This window comes from Primulina tabacum, chromosome 10, assembly GCF_025594145.1.
Source record: "Primulina tabacum isolate GXHZ01 chromosome 10, ASM2559414v2, whole genome shotgun sequence".
Classification (NCBI taxonomy): domain Eukaryota; kingdom Viridiplantae; phylum Streptophyta; class Magnoliopsida; order Lamiales; family Gesneriaceae; genus Primulina; species Primulina tabacum.
Window position 1 is genome coordinate 29905306 of NC_134559.1, and position 16627 is coordinate 29921932.

The 16627-nt window shown below is 43.4% G+C and overlaps 16 non-coding genes and 3 pseudogenes across 16 annotated transcripts; all 19 read left to right on the top strand.

Annotated features, from left to right (window-relative positions):
* Positions 1–292: 292 nt before the first annotated feature.
* LOC142510280 (5S ribosomal RNA) lies at positions 293–410 on the top strand. Its single transcript, XR_012808403.1, has one exon. It is a non-coding gene; the product is annotated as a 5S ribosomal RNA (ribosomal RNA).
* A 681-nt stretch (positions 411–1091) lies between these two features.
* Positions 1092–1214, top strand: LOC142510298 (5S ribosomal RNA). Its single transcript, XR_012808420.1, has one exon. It is a non-coding gene; the product is annotated as a 5S ribosomal RNA (ribosomal RNA).
* Positions 1215–1897: 683 nt separating this feature from the next.
* Positions 1898–2016, top strand: LOC142511106 (5S ribosomal RNA; annotated as a pseudogene).
* Positions 2017–2667: 651 nt separating this feature from the next.
* LOC142515794 (5S ribosomal RNA) lies at positions 2668–2786 on the top strand. The gene has a single exon (XR_012811619.1). It is a non-coding gene; the product is annotated as a 5S ribosomal RNA (ribosomal RNA).
* A 680-nt stretch (positions 2787–3466) lies between these two features.
* On the top strand, positions 3467–3586 carry LOC142509913 (5S ribosomal RNA). The gene has a single exon (XR_012808058.1). It is a non-coding gene; the product is annotated as a 5S ribosomal RNA (ribosomal RNA).
* A 681-nt stretch (positions 3587–4267) lies between these two features.
* On the top strand, positions 4268–4387 carry LOC142515476 (5S ribosomal RNA). The gene has a single exon (XR_012811320.1). It is a non-coding gene; the product is annotated as a 5S ribosomal RNA (ribosomal RNA).
* Positions 4388–5069: 682 nt separating this feature from the next.
* Positions 5070–5188, top strand: LOC142508474 (5S ribosomal RNA). Its single transcript, XR_012806685.1, has one exon. It is a non-coding gene; the product is annotated as a 5S ribosomal RNA (ribosomal RNA).
* A 682-nt stretch (positions 5189–5870) lies between these two features.
* Positions 5871–5990, top strand: LOC142517026 (5S ribosomal RNA). The gene has a single exon (XR_012812789.1). It is a non-coding gene; the product is annotated as a 5S ribosomal RNA (ribosomal RNA).
* Positions 5991–7287: 1297 nt separating this feature from the next.
* LOC142511205 (5S ribosomal RNA) lies at positions 7288–7406 on the top strand (annotated as a pseudogene).
* A 683-nt stretch (positions 7407–8089) lies between these two features.
* Positions 8090–8208, top strand: LOC142507490 (5S ribosomal RNA). The gene has a single exon (XR_012805746.1). It is a non-coding gene; the product is annotated as a 5S ribosomal RNA (ribosomal RNA).
* A 680-nt stretch (positions 8209–8888) lies between these two features.
* LOC142509640 (5S ribosomal RNA) lies at positions 8889–9008 on the top strand. The gene has a single exon (XR_012807805.1). It is a non-coding gene; the product is annotated as a 5S ribosomal RNA (ribosomal RNA).
* A 673-nt stretch (positions 9009–9681) lies between these two features.
* LOC142517392 (5S ribosomal RNA) lies at positions 9682–9801 on the top strand. Its single transcript, XR_012813141.1, has one exon. It is a non-coding gene; the product is annotated as a 5S ribosomal RNA (ribosomal RNA).
* Positions 9802–11065: 1264 nt separating this feature from the next.
* On the top strand, positions 11066–11184 carry LOC142508727 (5S ribosomal RNA). The gene has a single exon (XR_012806931.1). It is a non-coding gene; the product is annotated as a 5S ribosomal RNA (ribosomal RNA).
* A 680-nt stretch (positions 11185–11864) lies between these two features.
* On the top strand, positions 11865–11983 carry LOC142512110 (5S ribosomal RNA; annotated as a pseudogene).
* Positions 11984–12814: 831 nt separating this feature from the next.
* On the top strand, positions 12815–12933 carry LOC142506789 (5S ribosomal RNA). Its single transcript, XR_012805068.1, has one exon. It is a non-coding gene; the product is annotated as a 5S ribosomal RNA (ribosomal RNA).
* A 683-nt stretch (positions 12934–13616) lies between these two features.
* On the top strand, positions 13617–13735 carry LOC142515906 (5S ribosomal RNA). Its single transcript, XR_012811727.1, has one exon. It is a non-coding gene; the product is annotated as a 5S ribosomal RNA (ribosomal RNA).
* A 682-nt stretch (positions 13736–14417) lies between these two features.
* LOC142513068 (5S ribosomal RNA) lies at positions 14418–14536 on the top strand. The gene has a single exon (XR_012809034.1). It is a non-coding gene; the product is annotated as a 5S ribosomal RNA (ribosomal RNA).
* Positions 14537–15219: 683 nt separating this feature from the next.
* Positions 15220–15338, top strand: LOC142517409 (5S ribosomal RNA). The gene has a single exon (XR_012813157.1). It is a non-coding gene; the product is annotated as a 5S ribosomal RNA (ribosomal RNA).
* A 682-nt stretch (positions 15339–16020) lies between these two features.
* LOC142507688 (5S ribosomal RNA) lies at positions 16021–16139 on the top strand. Its single transcript, XR_012805938.1, has one exon. It is a non-coding gene; the product is annotated as a 5S ribosomal RNA (ribosomal RNA).
* Positions 16140–16627: the final 488 nt, after the last annotated feature.

Sequence of the window (16627 nt, forward strand, 5' to 3'; positions counted from 1 at the left end):
CATTTAGCGATTTTTGTTGTCGTGAGCCGGTGCTGTGCGGAAGGGTATGACGCATATTACTCCGGAGACGGTTAACTCATTAAAACAATTATTTCGGCTGTTTTATCCCTAATTTACGTAAACGGTCGCGACACGAGTACTTCCCAGGGAGGTTACCCATCCTAGCTCTGCCATCGCGCTAGAACGCGTAACTTCATGGTTCTGATTGGGCGAGAGCAGTGCCGCGTGTTGTCCATCGTCGCCTTCTCCACACGTACACTTGGGATATAAGAATAAACATCCATTCAATGTCAGGTGCGATCATACCAACACTAATGCACCGGATCTCATCAGAACTCCGAAGCTAAGCGTGCTTGGGCGAGAGCAGTAATAGGATGGGTGACCCCCTAGGAAGTCCTCGTTTGCACCCTTTTTCGTGTTTTTCTATTTTTGATTACTTGTTGACAGACGATTTTCGGCTCAAATCATCTGACTCTCGATCAGGACCAGAGAAGACATGTGAAATAAACGTAGCTCGGGCACTGCCGGATTTGGACCAAATTGTAGGCTAATTTGATTGTAAACGGGCAAACGAATGAGACTCATTACTCCGCAATGAGCTGGCGAGGTTTTAGCCGAATTCCTTCTCTAAGACCCTCTAATTTGCGATTTTCCGCTTCTGTTAAGCTTCCGTTTCCTCGATAAATCCGCTTAGGAAGTCCGAAATTCGATTCCGGTTCCATTTTATCGTATCCCAGGCATCATAATAGCTTTACATTCGCTATTTTCTTCATCTTATTTTTTTTATTTTCGGTGAACATTTAGTGATTTTTGTTGTCGTGAGCCGGTGCTGTGCAGAAGGGTATGACGCATATTACTCCGGAGACGGTTAACTAATTAAAAACAATTATTTCAACTATTTTAGCCATAATTTACGTAAACGGTCGCCACACGAGGACTTCCCATGGAGGTCACCCATCCTAGCTTTGCCATCGCGTCAGAACGCTTAACTTCATGGTTCTTATTGGGCGAGAGCAGTGCCGCGTGTTGTCCATCGCCGCCCGCTCCACACGTACTCGAGGGTAATAAGAATAAACATCCCACTAAATGTCGGGTGCGATCATACCAGCACTAATGCACCGGATCCCATCAAAACTTCGAAGTTAAGCGTGCTTGGGCTAGAGCAGTACTAGGATGGGTGACCGACCCCCTGGGAAGTCCTTGTGTTGCAATCATTTTCGTGTTTTTATATTTTTAATAACTTGTTGAAAGACGATTTTCGACTCAAATCATCTGAATCTCGATCGAGACTAAATAAGACATGTGAAATCAACGTAATTCGGGCACTGTCGGATTTGGACAAAATTGTAGCCTAATTTGATTGTAAACGGGCAAACGAACGAGACTCATTAATACGCAATGAGCTGGCGAGATTTTAGCCGAATTCCTTCTCTAAGACCCTCTAATTTACGATTTTCCGCTTCTGTTAAGCTTCCGTTTCCTCGAAAAATCCGCTTAGTAAGTACGAAATTCGATTCCGGTTTCATTTTATCGTATCCCAGTCATAATAATAGCTTTACATTCGCTATTTTCTTATTCTTATTTTTTTTTCAATTTTCTGGAAACATTTAGCGATTTTTGTTGTCATGAGCCGGTTCTGTGCGGAAGGGTATGACACAGATTACTCCGGAGACGGTTAACTCATTAAAAACAATTATTTCAACTGTTTTATCCATATTTACATAAACGGTCGCGACACGAGGACTTCCAAGGAAGGTCAACCATCCTAGCTCGGCAATCGCGCCAGAACGCTTAACTTCATGGTTAGGATTGGACGAGTGCAGTGCCGCGTGTTGTCTATCGCCGCTTGCTCCACACGTACTCGAAGGATATAAGAATAAACATCCTACTCAATGTTGGGTGCGATCATACCAGCACTAATGCACCGTATCCCATCAAAACTCCGAAGTTAATCTTGCTTGGGCAAGAGCAGTACTAGGATGGGTGACTCCCTGGGAAGTTCTCGTGTTGCACCATTTTTCGTGTTTTTCTATTTTTGATTACTTGTTGACAGAAGACTTTTGGCTCAAATCATCTGAATCTCGATCAGGACCAGAGAAGACATGTCAAAATCAACGTAGCTCGGGCACTGCTGGATTTGGACAAAATTGTAGGCTAATTTGAGTGTAAACGGGCAAACGAACGAGACTCATTACTCCGCAATGAGCTGGCGAGATTTTAGCCGAATTTCTTCTCTAAGACCCTCTAATTTGCGATTTTTCGCTTCTGTTAAGCTTCCGTTTCATCGAGAAATCAGCTTAGGAAGTTCGAAATTCGATCTCGGTTCCATTTTATCGTATCCCAAGCATAATACTAGCCTTACATTCGCTATTTTCTTCTTTTTTTTTTTTCTATTTTCTGGGAACATTTAGCGATTAATACTAGCCTTACACTCTGGAGACGGTTAACTCATTAAAAACAATTATTTTCGACTGTTTTATCCATAATTTACGTAAACGGTCGCGACACGAGGTCTTCCCAGGGAGGTCACCCATCCTAGCTCTGCCATCGCGCCATAACGATTAACTTCATGGTTCTAATTGGGGGAGAGCAGTGCCAAGTGTTGTCCATCGCCCCCCGCTCCACACGTACTCGAGGGATATAAGAATAAACATCCCACTCAATGTCGGGTGCGATCATACCAGCACTAATGCACTGGATCCCATCAGAACTCCGAAGTTAAGCGTGCTTGGGCGAGAGCAGTACTAGGATGTGTGACCCCCTGGGAAGTTGTCGTGTTGCATCCCTTTTCGTGTTTTTATATTTTTGATTACTTGTTGACAGACGATTTTCGGCTCAAATCATCTGAATCTCGATCGGGACCAGATAAAACGTGAAATCAACGTAGCTCAGGAACTGCAGGATTTGGACAAAATTGTAGCTTAATTTAAACGTAAACGGGCAAACAAACGAGACTCATTAATCCGCAATGAGCTGGAGAGATTTTAGCCAAATTCCTTCTCTAAGACCCTCTAATTTGCGATTTTCCGCTTCTATTAAGCTTCCGTTTCCTCGAGAAATCCGCTTAGAAAGTCCAAAATTCGATTCCGCTTCCATTTTATCTTATCCCAGGCATAATAATAGCTTTACATTAGCTATTTTTTTCTTCTTATTTTTTTCTATTTTCTGGGAACATTTAGCTATTTTTGTTGTCGTGAGCCGGTTCTGTGCGGAAGGGTATGACGCAGATTACTCCGGAGACGGTTAACTCATTAAAAACAATTATTTCGACAGTTTTAACCATAATTTGCGTAAACGGTTGCGACACGAGGACTTCCCAGGGAGGTCACCCATCCTTGCTCTGCCATCGCGCCAGAACGCTTAACTTCATGGTTCTGATTGGGCGAGAGCAGTGCCGCGTGTTGTCCATTCCCGCCCGCTCCACACGTACTCGAGGGATATAAGAATAAACATCAAACTCAATGTCGGGTGCGATCATACCTGCACTAACGCACCGGAACCCATCAGAACTCCGAAGTTAAGCGTGCTTGGGAGAGAGCAGTAATAGGATGGGTAAACCCCCTGGGAAGTCCTCGTGTTGCATCCCTTTTCGTGTTTTTATATTTTTTATTACTTGTAGAAAGACAATTTTCGGCTCAAATCATCTGAATCTCGATCGGGACCAGATAAGACGTGAAATCAACGTATCTCGGGCACTGCCGGATATGGACAAAATTGTAGCCTAATTTTAATGTAAACTGGCAAACGAACGAGACTCATTAATCCGCAATGAGCGGGAGAGATTTTAGCCGAATTCCTTCTCTAAGACCCTCTAATTTGCGATTTTCCGCTTCTGTTAAGCTTCTGTTTCCTCGAGAAATCCGCTTAGGAAGTCCGAAATTCAGTTTCAGTTTCATTTTATCGTATCCCAGGCATAATAATAGCTTTACATTCGCTATTTTCTTATTCTTATTTTTTTTCTATTTTCTGGAAACATTTAACGATTTTTGTTGTTGTGAGCCGGTTCTGTGCGGAATGGCATGACGCAGATTACTCCGGAGACAGTTAACACATTAAAAACAATTATTTCGACTGTTTTAGTCATAATTACTGTAAACGGTCGCGACACGAGGACTTTCCTGGGAGGTCACCCATCCTAGCTCTTCCATCGCGTCAGAACGCTTAACTTCATTGTTCGGATTGGGCGAGAGCTGTGCCGCGTGTTGTCCATCGCCGCCCGCTCCACACGTACTAGAGGGATATAGGAAATAACATCCCACTCAAAGTCGGGTGCGATCATACCAGCAATAATACACTGGATCCCATCAGAACTCCGAAGTTAAGCCTTGCTTGGGCGAGAGCAGTACTTGGATGGGTCACCCCCTGGGAAGTCCTCGTGTTGCACCCCTTTTCGTGTTTTTCTATTTTTGATTGCTTGTTGACAGAAGATTTTCGACTCAAATCATCCAACTCTCGATCAGGACCAGAGAAGACATGTGAAATCAACGTAGCTCGGGCACTGCCGAATTTGGACAAAATTGTAGGCTAATTTGATTGCAAACGGGCAAACGAACGAGACACATTAATCCGCAATGAGCTGGCGAGATTTTAGCCGAATTCCGTCTCTAAGACCCTCTAATTTGCGATTTTCCGTTTCTGTTAAGCTTCCGTTTCCTCGAAAAATCCGCTTAGTAAGGCCGAAATTCGATTCCGGTTCCATTTTATCGTATCCCAGACATAATAATAGCTTTACATTTGCTATTTTCTTATTCTTATTTTTTTCTATTTTCTGGGAACATTTAGCGATTTTTGTTGTCGTGAGCCGTTTCTGTGCGGAAGAGTATGACGCAGATTACTCTGGAAACGGTTAACTCATTAAAAACAATTATTTCAACTGTTTTAGCCATTATTTACGTAAACGGTCGTGACACGAGGACTTTCCAGGGAGGTCTCCCATCCTAGCTCTGCCATCGCGCCAGAACGCTTAACTTCATTGTTCTGATTGGGCGAGAAAAGTGCCGCGTGTTGTCCATCGCCGCCCGCTCCACACGTACTCGAGGGATATAAGAATAAACATCCCACTCAATTTCGGGTGCGATCATACCAGCACTTATACACCGGATCCCATAAGAACTCCGAAGTTAAGCGTGCTTGGGCGAGAGCAAAACTTTGATGGATGACCCCCTGGGAAGTACTCGTGTTGCATCCCTTTTCGTGTTTTTCTATTTTTGATTACTTGTTGACAGACGATTTTCGGCACGAATCATCTGACTCTCGATAAGGACTAGAGAAGACATGTGAAATCAACGCAGCTCTGGCACTGCCGGATTTGGACAAAATTGTAGGCTAATTTGATTGTAAACGGGCAAACGAACGAGACTCATTACTCCGCAATGAGCTGGCGAGATTTTAGCCGAATTCCTTCTCTAAGACCCTCTAATTTGCGATTTTTCGCTTCTGTTAAGCTTCCATTTCCTCGAGAAATCCACTTAGGAAGTCCGAAATTCAATTCCCGTTCCATTTTATCGTATCTCAGGCATAATAATAGCTTTACATTCCCTATTTACTTCTTCTTATTTTTTTCTATTTTCTGGGAACATTTAGCGATTTTTGTTGTCGTGAGCCGGTGCTATGCGGAAGGGTATGACGCAGATTACACCGGAGATGGTTAACTCATTAAAAACAATTATTTCGACTGTTTTAGCCATAATTTACTTAAAAGGTCACGGCACGAGGACTTCCCTGGGACGTCACCCATCCTAGCTCTGCCATCGCGCCAGAACGCTTAACTTCATGGTTCTGATTGGGCGAGAGCAGTGCAGCGTGTTGTCCATCGCCGCCCGCTCCACACGTACTCGAGTGATATAAGAATAAACATCCCACTCAATGTCTGGTGCGATCATTCAAGCACTAAAGCACCGGATCCCATCAGAACTCCGAAGTTAAGCGTGCTTGGGCGAGAGGCAGTACTAGGATGGGTGACCCCCTGGGAAGTCCTCGTGTTGCACCCCTTTCCGTGTTTTTCTATTTTTGATTACTTGTTGAAAGACGATTTTCTGCTCAAATCTTCTGAATCTTGATCGAGACCAAATAAGACGTGCAATCAACGTAACTCGGGCACTGTTGGATTTGGACAAGACAAAATCGTAGCCTAATTTGATGGTAAACGGTCTTAGCCGAATTTCTTCTCTAAGACCCTCTACTTTGCGATTTTCTGCATCTGTTAAGCTTCCGTTTCCTCGAGAAATCTGCTTAGGAAGTCCGAATATCTATTCCGGTTCCATTTTATCGTGAGCCGGTGCTGTGCAGAAGGGTATGACGCAGATTACTCAAGAGACGGTTAACTCATTAAAAACAATTATTTCGATTGTTTTAGCCAGAATAAACGTAAACGGTCGCGACACGAGGACTTCCCAGGGAGGTCACCCGTCTTAGCTCTGCCATCGCGCCAGAACGCTTAACTTCATGGTTCTGATTGGACGAGAGCAGTGCCGCGTGTTGTCCATCGCCACCCGCTCCACACGTACTCGAGGGATATAATAATAAACTACCAACTCAATGTCGGTTGAGATCATACTAGCACTAATGCACCGGTTACCCACCTGGATAGTCCTCGTGTTGCATCCTTTTTCGTGTTTTTTTATTTTTGATTACTTATTGACATACGATTTTCGGCTCAAATCATCTGAATCTCGATCGGTACCAGATAGGACGTGAAATAAACGTAGCTCGGGCGCTGCCGGATTTGGACAAAATTGTAGGCTAATTTGATTGTAAACGGGCAAACGAACAAAACTCATTAATCCGCAATGAGCTGGAGAGATTTTAGCCGAATTCCTTCTCTAAGACCCTCTAATTTGCAATTTTCCGCTTCTGTTTAGCTTTCGTTTCCTCGATAAATCCGCTTAGGAAGTCCGAAATTTGATTCCGGTTCCATTTTATCGTATCCCAGGCATAATAATAGCTTTACATTCGCTATTTTCTTCTTCTTATTTTTTTTCTATTTACTAGGAACATTTAGCGATTTTTGTTGTCGTGAGCCGGTTCTGTGCGGAAGCGTATTACGTAGAATACTCCGGAGACGGTTAACTCATTAAAAACAATTATTTCGACTGTTTTATCCATAATTTACTTAAACGGTCGCGACACGAGGACTTTCAAAGGAGGTCACCCATCCTAGCTCGGCAATCGCGCCAGAATGCTTAACTTCATGGTTAGGATTGGACGAGTGCAGTGCCGCGTGTTGTCCATCGCCGCTTGCTCCACACGTACTCGAAGGATATAAGAATAAACATCCTACTCAATGTTGGGTGCGATCATACCAGCACTAATGCACCGTATCCCATCAAAACTCCGAAGTTAATCGTTCTTGGGCAAGAGCAGTACTAGGATGGGTGACTCCCTGGGAAATTCTCGTGTTGCACCATTTTTCGTGTTTTTCTATTTTTGATTACTTGTTGACAGAAGACTTTCGGCTCAAATCATCTGAATCTCGATCAGGACCAGAGAAGACATGTCAAAATCAACGTAGCTCGGGCACTGCTGGATTTGGACAAAATTGTAGGCTAATTTGAGTGTAAACGGTCAAACGAACGAGACTCATTACTCCGCAATGAGCTGGCGAGATTTTACCCGAATTTCTTCTTTAAGACCCTCTAATTTGCAATTTTCCGCTTCTGTTAAGCTTCCGTTTTCTCGAGAAATCCGCTTAGAAAGTCCGAAATACGATTCCGGTTTTATTTTATCGTATCCCAAGCATAATACTAGCCTTACATTCGCTATTTTCTTCTTCTTCTTTTTTTCTATTTTCTGGGAACATTTAGCGATTTTTGTTATCGTGAGCCGGTTCTGTGCGGAAGGGTATGACGCAGATTACTCTGGAGACGGTTAACTCATTAAAAACAATTATTTCGACTGTTTTATCCATAATTTACGTAAACGGTCGCGACACGAGGACTTCCCAGGGAGGTCACCCATTCTAGCTCTGCCATCGCGCCATAACGATTAACTTCATGGATATGATTGGGCGAGAGCAGTGCCAAGTATTGTCCATTGTCCTCCGCTCCACACGTACTCGAGGGATATAAGAATAAACATCCCACTCAATGTCGGGTGCGATCATACCAGCACTAATGCACTGGATCCCATCAGAACTCCGAAGTTAAGCGTGCTTGGGCGAGAGCAGTACTAGGATGTGTGACCCCCTGTGAAGTTGTAGTGTTGCATCCCTTTTCGTGTTTTTATATTTTTGATTACTTGTTGACAGACGATTTTCGGCTCAAATCATCTGAATCTCGATCGGGACCAGATAAGACGTGAAATCAACGTAGCTCAGGAACTGCAGGATTTGGACAAAATTGTAGCCTAATTTGATTGTTAACGGGCAAACGAACGAGACTCATTAATCCGCAATGAGCTGGAGAGATTTTAGCCAAATTCCTTCTCTAAGACCCTCTAATTTGCGATTTTCCGCTTCTATTAAGCTTCCGTTTCCTCGAGAAATCCGCTTAGAAAGTCCAAAATTCGATTCCGGTTCCATTTTATCGTATCCCAGGCATAATAATAGCTTTACATCAGCTATTTTCTTCTTCTTATTTTTTTCTATTTTCTGGGAACATTTAGCGATTTTTGTTGTCGTGAGCCGGTGCTGTGCGGAAGGGTATGACGCATATTACTCCGGAGACGGTTAACTAATTAAAAACAATTATTTCGACTGTTTTAACCATAATTTACGTAAACGGTCGTGACACGAGGACTTCCCAGGGAGGTCACCCATCCTAGCTCTGCCATCGCGCCAGAACGCTTAACTTCATGGTTCTGATTGGGCGAGAGCAGTGCCGCGTGTTGTCCATTCCCGCCCGCTCCACACGTACTCGAGGGATATAAGAATAAACATCAAACTCAATGTCGGGTGCGATCATACCTGCACTAACGCACCGGAACCCATCAGAACTCCGAAGTTAAGCGTGCTTGGGAGAGAGCAGTAATAGGATGGGTGAACCCCTTGGGAAGTCCTCGTGTTGCATCCCTTTTCGTGTTTTTATATTTTTTATTACTTGTAGAAAGACAATTTTCGGCTCAAATCATCTGAATCTCGATCGGGACCAGATAAGACGTGAAATCAACGTACCTCGGGCACTGCCGATTTGGACAAAATTGTAGCCTAATTTGATTGTAAACTGGCAAACGAACGAGACTCATTAATCCGCAATGAGCGGGAGAGATTTTAGCCGAATTCCTTCTCTAAGACCCACTAATTTGCGATTTTCCTCTTCTGTTAAGTTTCTGTTTCCTCGAGAAACCGCTTAGGAAGTCCGAAATTCAGTTTCGGTTTCCTTGTATCGTATCCCAGGCATAATAATAGCTTTACATTCGCTATTTTCTTATTCTTATTTTTTTTCTATTTTCTGGGAACATTTAACGATTTTTGTTGTTGTTAGTCGGTTCTGTGCGGAATGGTATGACGCAGATTACTCCGGAGACAGTTAACACATTAAAAACAATTATTTCGACTGTTTTAGCCATAATTTACATAAACGGTCGCGACACGAGGACTTTCCTGGGAGGTCACCCATCCTAGCTCTTCCATCGCGTGCTTAACTTCATTGTTCTGATTGGGCGAGAGCTGTGCCGCGTGTTGTCCATCGCCGCCCGCTCCACACGTACTAGAGGGATATAAGAAATAACATCCCACTCAAAGTCGGGTGCGATCATACAAGCACTAAAGCACCGGATCCCATCAGAACTCCGAAGTGAAGCATGCTTGGGCGAGAGGCAGTACTAGGATGGGTGACCCCCTGGGAAGTCCTCGTGTTGCACCCCTTTCCGTGTTTCTCTATTTTTGATTACTTGTTGAAAGACGATTTTCTGCTCAAATCTTTTGAATCTTTATCGAGACCAAATAAGACATGCAATCAACGTAACTTGGGAACTGTTGGATTTGGACAAGACAAAATCGTAGCCTAATTTGATTGTAAACGATCTTAGCCGAATTTCTTCTCTAAGACCCTCTAATTTGCAATTTTTTGCTTCTGTTAAGCTTCCGTTTCCTCGAGAAATCTGCTTAGGAATTCCGAATATCTATTCCGGTTCCATTTTATCGTATTCCAGGCATAATAATAGCTTTACATTCGCTTTCTTCTTCTTATTTTTTTCTATTTTCTGGGAACATTTAGCGATTTTTGTTCTCGTGAGCCGGTGCTGTGCAGAAGGGTATGACGCAGATTACTCCATAGACGGTTAACTCATTAAAAACAATTATTTCGACTGTTTTAGCCATAATAAACGTAAACGGTCACGACACGAGGACTTCCCAGGGAGGTCACCCATCTTAGCTCTGCCATCGCGCCAGAACGCTTAACTTCATGGTTGTGATTTGACGAGAGCAGTGCCGCGTGTTGTCCATCGCCGCCCGCTCCACACGTACTCGAGGGATATAAGAATGAACTACCAACTCAATGTCGGTTGCGATCATACTAGCACTAATGCACCGGTTACCCCCTTGGGAAGTCCTCGTGTTGCATCCTTTTTCGTGTTTTTTTATTTTTGATTACTTATTGACATACGATTTTCGGCTCAAATCATCTGAATCTCGATCGGGAACAGATAGGGCGTGAAATCAACGTAGCTCGGGCGCTGCCGGATTTGGACAAAATTGTAGCCTAATTTGATTGTAAACGGGCAAACGAATGAGACTCATTTCGATTCCGGTTCCATTTTATCGTATCCCAGGCATAATAATAGCTTTACATTCGCTATTTTCTTCTTCTTATTTTTTTTCTATTTACTAGGAACATTTAGCGATTTTTGTTGTCGTGAGCCGGTTCTGTGCGGAAGCGTATTACGTAGAATACTCCGGAGACGGTTAACTCATTAAAAACAATTATTTCGACTGTTTTATCAATAATTTACGTAAACGATCGCGACACGAGGACTTCATAGGGAGGTCACCCATCCTAGCTCTGCCATCGCGCTAGAACGCATTACTTCATGGTTCTGATTGGGCGAGAGCAGTGCCGCGTGTTGTCTATCGCCGCCCGCTCCACACGTTCTTTAGGATATAAGAATAAACATCCCACTAAATGTCGGGTGCGATCATACCAGCAATAATGCACCGGATTCCACCAGAACTCCGAAGTTAAGCGTGCTTGGGAGAGAGCAGTACTAGGATGGGTGACCCCCTAGGAAGTCCTCGTGTTGTACCCCTTTTCGTGTTTTTCTATTTTGGATTACTTGTTGACAGACAATTTTCGGCTCAAATCCTCTGAATCTCGACCGGGACAAGATAAGACTTGAAATCAACGTAGCTCGGACACTGCCGTATTTGGACAAAATTGTAGCCTAATTTGATTGTAAACGGGCAAACGAACGAGACTCATTCTTCGCAATGAGCTGGCGAGATTTTTGCCGAATTCCTTCTCTAAAACCATCTAATTTGTGATTTTCCGATTCTGTTAAGCTTCCGTTTTCTCGAGAAATCCGCTTAGGAAGTCCGAAATTTGCTTTCGGTTTTATTTTATCGTATCCCAGACATAATAATAGCTTTACATTCTCTACTTTTTTATTCTTATTTTTTTTTCTATTTTCATGGAACATTTAGCGATTTTTGTTGTCGTGAGCCGGTTCTGTGCATAAGGGTATGATGCAGATTACTCCGGAGTCGGTTAACTCATTAAAAACAATTATTTCGACTATTTTAGCCATAATTTACGTAAACGTTCGCGACGCAAGGACTTCCCATGGATTTCACCCATCCTAATTCTGCCATCGCGCCAGAAAGCTTAACTTCATGGTTCTTATTGGGCGAGAGCAGTGCCGCGTGTTTTCCATCGCCGCCCGCTCCACACGTACTCGAGGGATATAAGAATAAACATCCACTCAATGTCGATTGCGATCATACCAGCACTAATGCTTCAGATCCCATCAGAACTCCGAAGTTAAGCATGCTTCGGCGAGAGCAGTTCTAGGATGAGTGACCCCCTGGGAAGTCCTCGTGTTGCGCCCCTTTTCGTGTTTTTCTATTTTTGATTACTTGTTGACAGACGATTTTCGGTTCAAATCATCTGAATCTCGATCGGGATCAGATAAGACATGTGAAATCGACGTAGCTCGGGCACTGCCGGATTTGGACAAAATTGTAGCCTAACTTGATTGTAAATTGGTAAACGAACGAGACTCATTACTCCGCAATGTGCTGGCGAGATTTTAGCCGATCTTCTTCTCTAAGACCCTCAAATTTACGATTTTCCGCTTCTGTTAAGCTTCCGTTACCTCGAGAAATCCGTTTAGGAAGTCCGAAATTCGTTTCCGGTTCCATTTTATCTTATCCCAGGCATAATAATAGCTGGCGAGCTTTTAGCCGAATTTCTTCTCTAAAACCCTCGAATTTGCGATTTTCCGCTTCTGTTAAGCTTCCGTTTCCTCGAGAAATCCGCTTAGGATGTCAGAAATTCGATTCCGGTTCCATTTTATCTTATCCCAGGCATAATAATAGCTTTACATTCGCCATTTTTTTCTTCTTATTTTTTTCTATTTTCTGGGAATATTTAGCGATTTTTGTTGTCGTGAGCCGGTTCTGTGCGGAAGGGTATGACCCAGATTACTATGGAGACGGTTAACTCATTAAAAACAATTATGTCGACAGTTTTATCCATAATTTACGTAAACGGTCGCGACACGAGGACTTCCAAGGGAGGTCACCCATCCTAGCTCTGCCATCGCGCCAGAACGCTTAACTTCATGGTTCGGATTGGATGAGAGCAGTGCCGCGTGTTGTCCATCGCCGCCCGCTCCACACATACTCGAAGGATATAAGAATAAACATCCACTAAATGTCGGGTGCGATCCTACCAGCACTAATGCACCGGATCCCATCATAACTCCGAAGTTAAGCGTGCATGGGCGAGAGCAGTACTAGGATTGGTGACCCCCTGGGAAGTCCTCGTGTTGCACCCCTTTTCGTGTTTTTCTATTTTTGATTACTTGTTGACGGACGATTTTCGGCTCAAATCATCTGAATCTCGATCGGGAACAGATAAGACATGTGAAATCAACGTAGCTCGGGCACTGCCGGATTTGGACAAAATTGTAGCCTAATTTGATTGTAAACGGGTAAACGAACGAGTCTCATTACTCCGCAATGAGCTGGCGAGATTTTAGCCGAATTTCTTCTCTGAAAACCTCTAATTTGCGATTTTCCGCTTTTGTTAAGCTTCCGTTTCCTCGAGAAATCCGCTTAGGAAGTCTGAAATTCGATTCTGGTTCCATTTTATCTTATCCCAGGCATAATAATAGCTTTACATTCGCTATTTTTTTCTTCTTATTTTTTTTCTATTTTCTTGGAATACTTAGCGATTTTTGTGATCGTGATCCGGTTCTGTGCAGAAGGGTATTACGTAGATTACTCCGGAGACGGTTAACTCATTAAAAACAATTATTTCGAGTGTTTTATCCATAATTTACGTAAACGGTCGCGACACGAGGACTTTCCAGGGAGGTCGCCCATCCTAGCTCTGCCTTCGCGCCAGAACACTTAACTTCATGGTTCTGATTGGACGAGAGCAGTGCCGCGTGTTGTCTATCGCCGCCCGCCCCACACATACTCGAAGTATATAAGAATAAACATCCCACTCAATATCGGGTGCGATCATACCAGCACTAATGCACTGGATCCCATCAGAACTCCGAAGTTAAGCGTGCTTGGGCGAGAGCAGTACTAGGATGTGTGACTCCCTGGGAAGTCTTCGTGTTGCACCCCTTTTCGTGTTTTTCTATTTTTGAATACTTGTTGATAGACGATTTTTGGCCTAAATAATCTTAATCTCGATCGTGACCAAATAAGACATGTGAAATCAACGTAGCTCGGGCACTGCCGGATTTGGAAAAAATTGTAGCCTAATTAGATTGTAAACGGGTAAACGAACGAAACTCATTACTCCGCAATGAGTGTGCGATATTTTAGCCAAATTCCTTCTCTAAGACCCTCTAATTTGCGATTTTCCGCCTCTGTTAAGTTTCCGTTTCCTCGAGAAATCCACTTAGGAAGTTCGAAATTCGATTTCGGTTCCACTTTATCGTATCCCAGGCATAATAAAAGCTTTAAATTCGCTATTTTCTTCTTCTTATTTTTTTCCTATTTTCTGGGAACATTTAGCGATTTTCGTTGTCGTGAGCCGGTTCTGTGCGGAAGTGTATTACGTAGATTACTCCGGAGACGGTTAACTCATTAAAAACAATTATGTCGACTGTTTTATCCATAATTTACGTAAACGGTCGCGACACGAGTACTTCCCAGGGAGGTTACCCATCCTAGCTCTGCCATCGCGCCAGAACACTTAACTTCATGGTTCTGATTGGGCGAGAGCAGTACCGTGTGTTGTCCATCGTCGCCTTCTCCACACGTACTCTTGGGAGATAAGAATAAACATCCACTCAATGTCCGGTGCGATCATACCAGCACTAATTCACCGGATCCCATCAGAACTCCGAAGTTAAGCGTGCTTGGGCGAGAGCAGTACTAGGATGGGTGACCCCCTGGGAAGTCCTCGTGTTGCACCCCTTTTCGTGTTTTTCTATTTTTGATTACTTGTTGACAGACGATTTTCGGCTCAAATCATCTGAATCTCGATCGGGACCTGATAAGACATGTGAAATCAACGTAGCTCGGGCACTGCCGGATTTGCACAAAATTGTAGCCTAATTTGATTGTAAACGGGCAAACGAACGAGACTCCTTACTCCGCAATGAGCTGGCGAGATTTTAGCCGAATTCATTCTCTAAGACCCACTAATTTGCGATTTTCCGCTTCTGTTAAGCTTCCGTTTCCTCGATAAATCCGCTTAGGAAGTCCGAAATTCGATTCCAGTTCCATTTTATCTTATCCCAGGCATAATAATAGCTTTACATTCGCTATTTTCTTCCTCCTATTTTTTTCCTATTTTCTGTGAACATTTAGCGATTTTTGTTGTCGTGAGCCGGTTCTGTGCGGAAGGGTATGACACAGATTACTCCGGAGATGGTTAACTCATTAAAAATAATTATTTCAAATTTTTTATCCATAATTTACGTAAACAGTCGCGACACGAGGCCTTCACAGGGAGGTCACCCATCTTAGCTTTGCCATCGCGCCAGAACGCTTAACTTCATGGTTCTGATTGGACGAAAGCAGTGCCGCGTGTTGTCCCTCGCCGCCCGCTCCACACATACTCGAAGGATATAAGAATAAACATCCCACTCAATGTCGGGTGCAATCATACCAGCACAAATGCACTGGATCCCATCAGAACTCCGAAGTTAAGCGTGCTTGGGCGAGAGCAGTACTAGGATGTGTGACCCCCTTGGAAGTCTTCGTGTTGCACTCTTTTCGTGTTTTTCTAATTTTGATTACTTGTTGACAGACGATTTTTGGCTCAAATCATCTGAATCTCGATCGCGACCAAATAAGACACGTGAAATCAACGTAGCTCGGGGACTGCCGGATTTTATACAAAATTGTAGCCTAATTAGATTGTAAATGGGCAAACGAACGAGACTCATTACTCCGCAATGAGTTGGCAAGATTTTAGCCGAATTCCTTCTCTAAGACTTTCTAATTTGCGATTTTCCGCTTCTGTTAAGCTTCCGTTTCCTCGAGAAATCCGCATAGGAAGTCCGAAATTCGATTTCGGTTCCACTTTATCGTACCCCAAGCATAATAAAAGCTTTACATTCGCTATTTTCTTCTTCTTATTTTTTTCCTATTTTCTGGAACATTTATCGATTTTTGTTGTCGTGAGCCGGTTCTGTGCGGAAGGATATGACCCAGATTACTCCGGAGACGTTTAACTCATTAAAAACAATTATTTCGAATGTTTTATCCATAATTTACGTAAACGGTCGCGACACGAGGACTTCTTAGGGAGGTCACCCATCCTAGCTCTGCCATCGCGCCAGAACGCTTAACTTCATAGTTCTGATTGGACGAGAGCAGTGCCGCGTGTTGTCCATCGCCGCCCGCTCCACACATACTCAAAGGATATAAGAATAAACATCCCACTTAATGTCGGGTGCGATCATACTAGCACTAATGCACTGGATCCCATCAGAACTTCGAAGTTAAGCGTGCTTCGGCGAGAGCAGTACTAGGATGTGTGACCCCCTGAGAAGTTTTCGTGTTGCACCCCTTTTCGTGTTTTTCTATTTTTGAATACTTGTTGACAGACGATTTTCGGCTCAAATCATCTGAATCTCAATCGTGACCATATAAGACATGTGAAATCAGCCTAGCTCGGGCACTGCCGGATTTGGACAAAATTGTAGCCAAATTAGATTGTAAACGGGCAAACGAATGAAACTCATTACTCTGTAATGAGCTTGCGAGATTTTAGCCAAATTCCTTCTCTAAGACCCTCAAATTTACGATTTTCCGTTTCTGTTAAGCTTCCGTTTTCTCGAGAAATCCGCTTAGGAAGTTCGAAATTCGATTTCGGTTTCACTTTATCGTATCCGAGGCATAATAAAAACTTTACATTCGCCATTTTCTTCTTCTTATTTTTTTCCTATTTTCTGGGGACATTTAGCGATTTTTGTTGTCGTGAGCCGGTTCAGTGCTGAAGGGTATGACCCAGATAACTCCGGATACGGTTAACTCATTAAAAACAATTATTTAGAA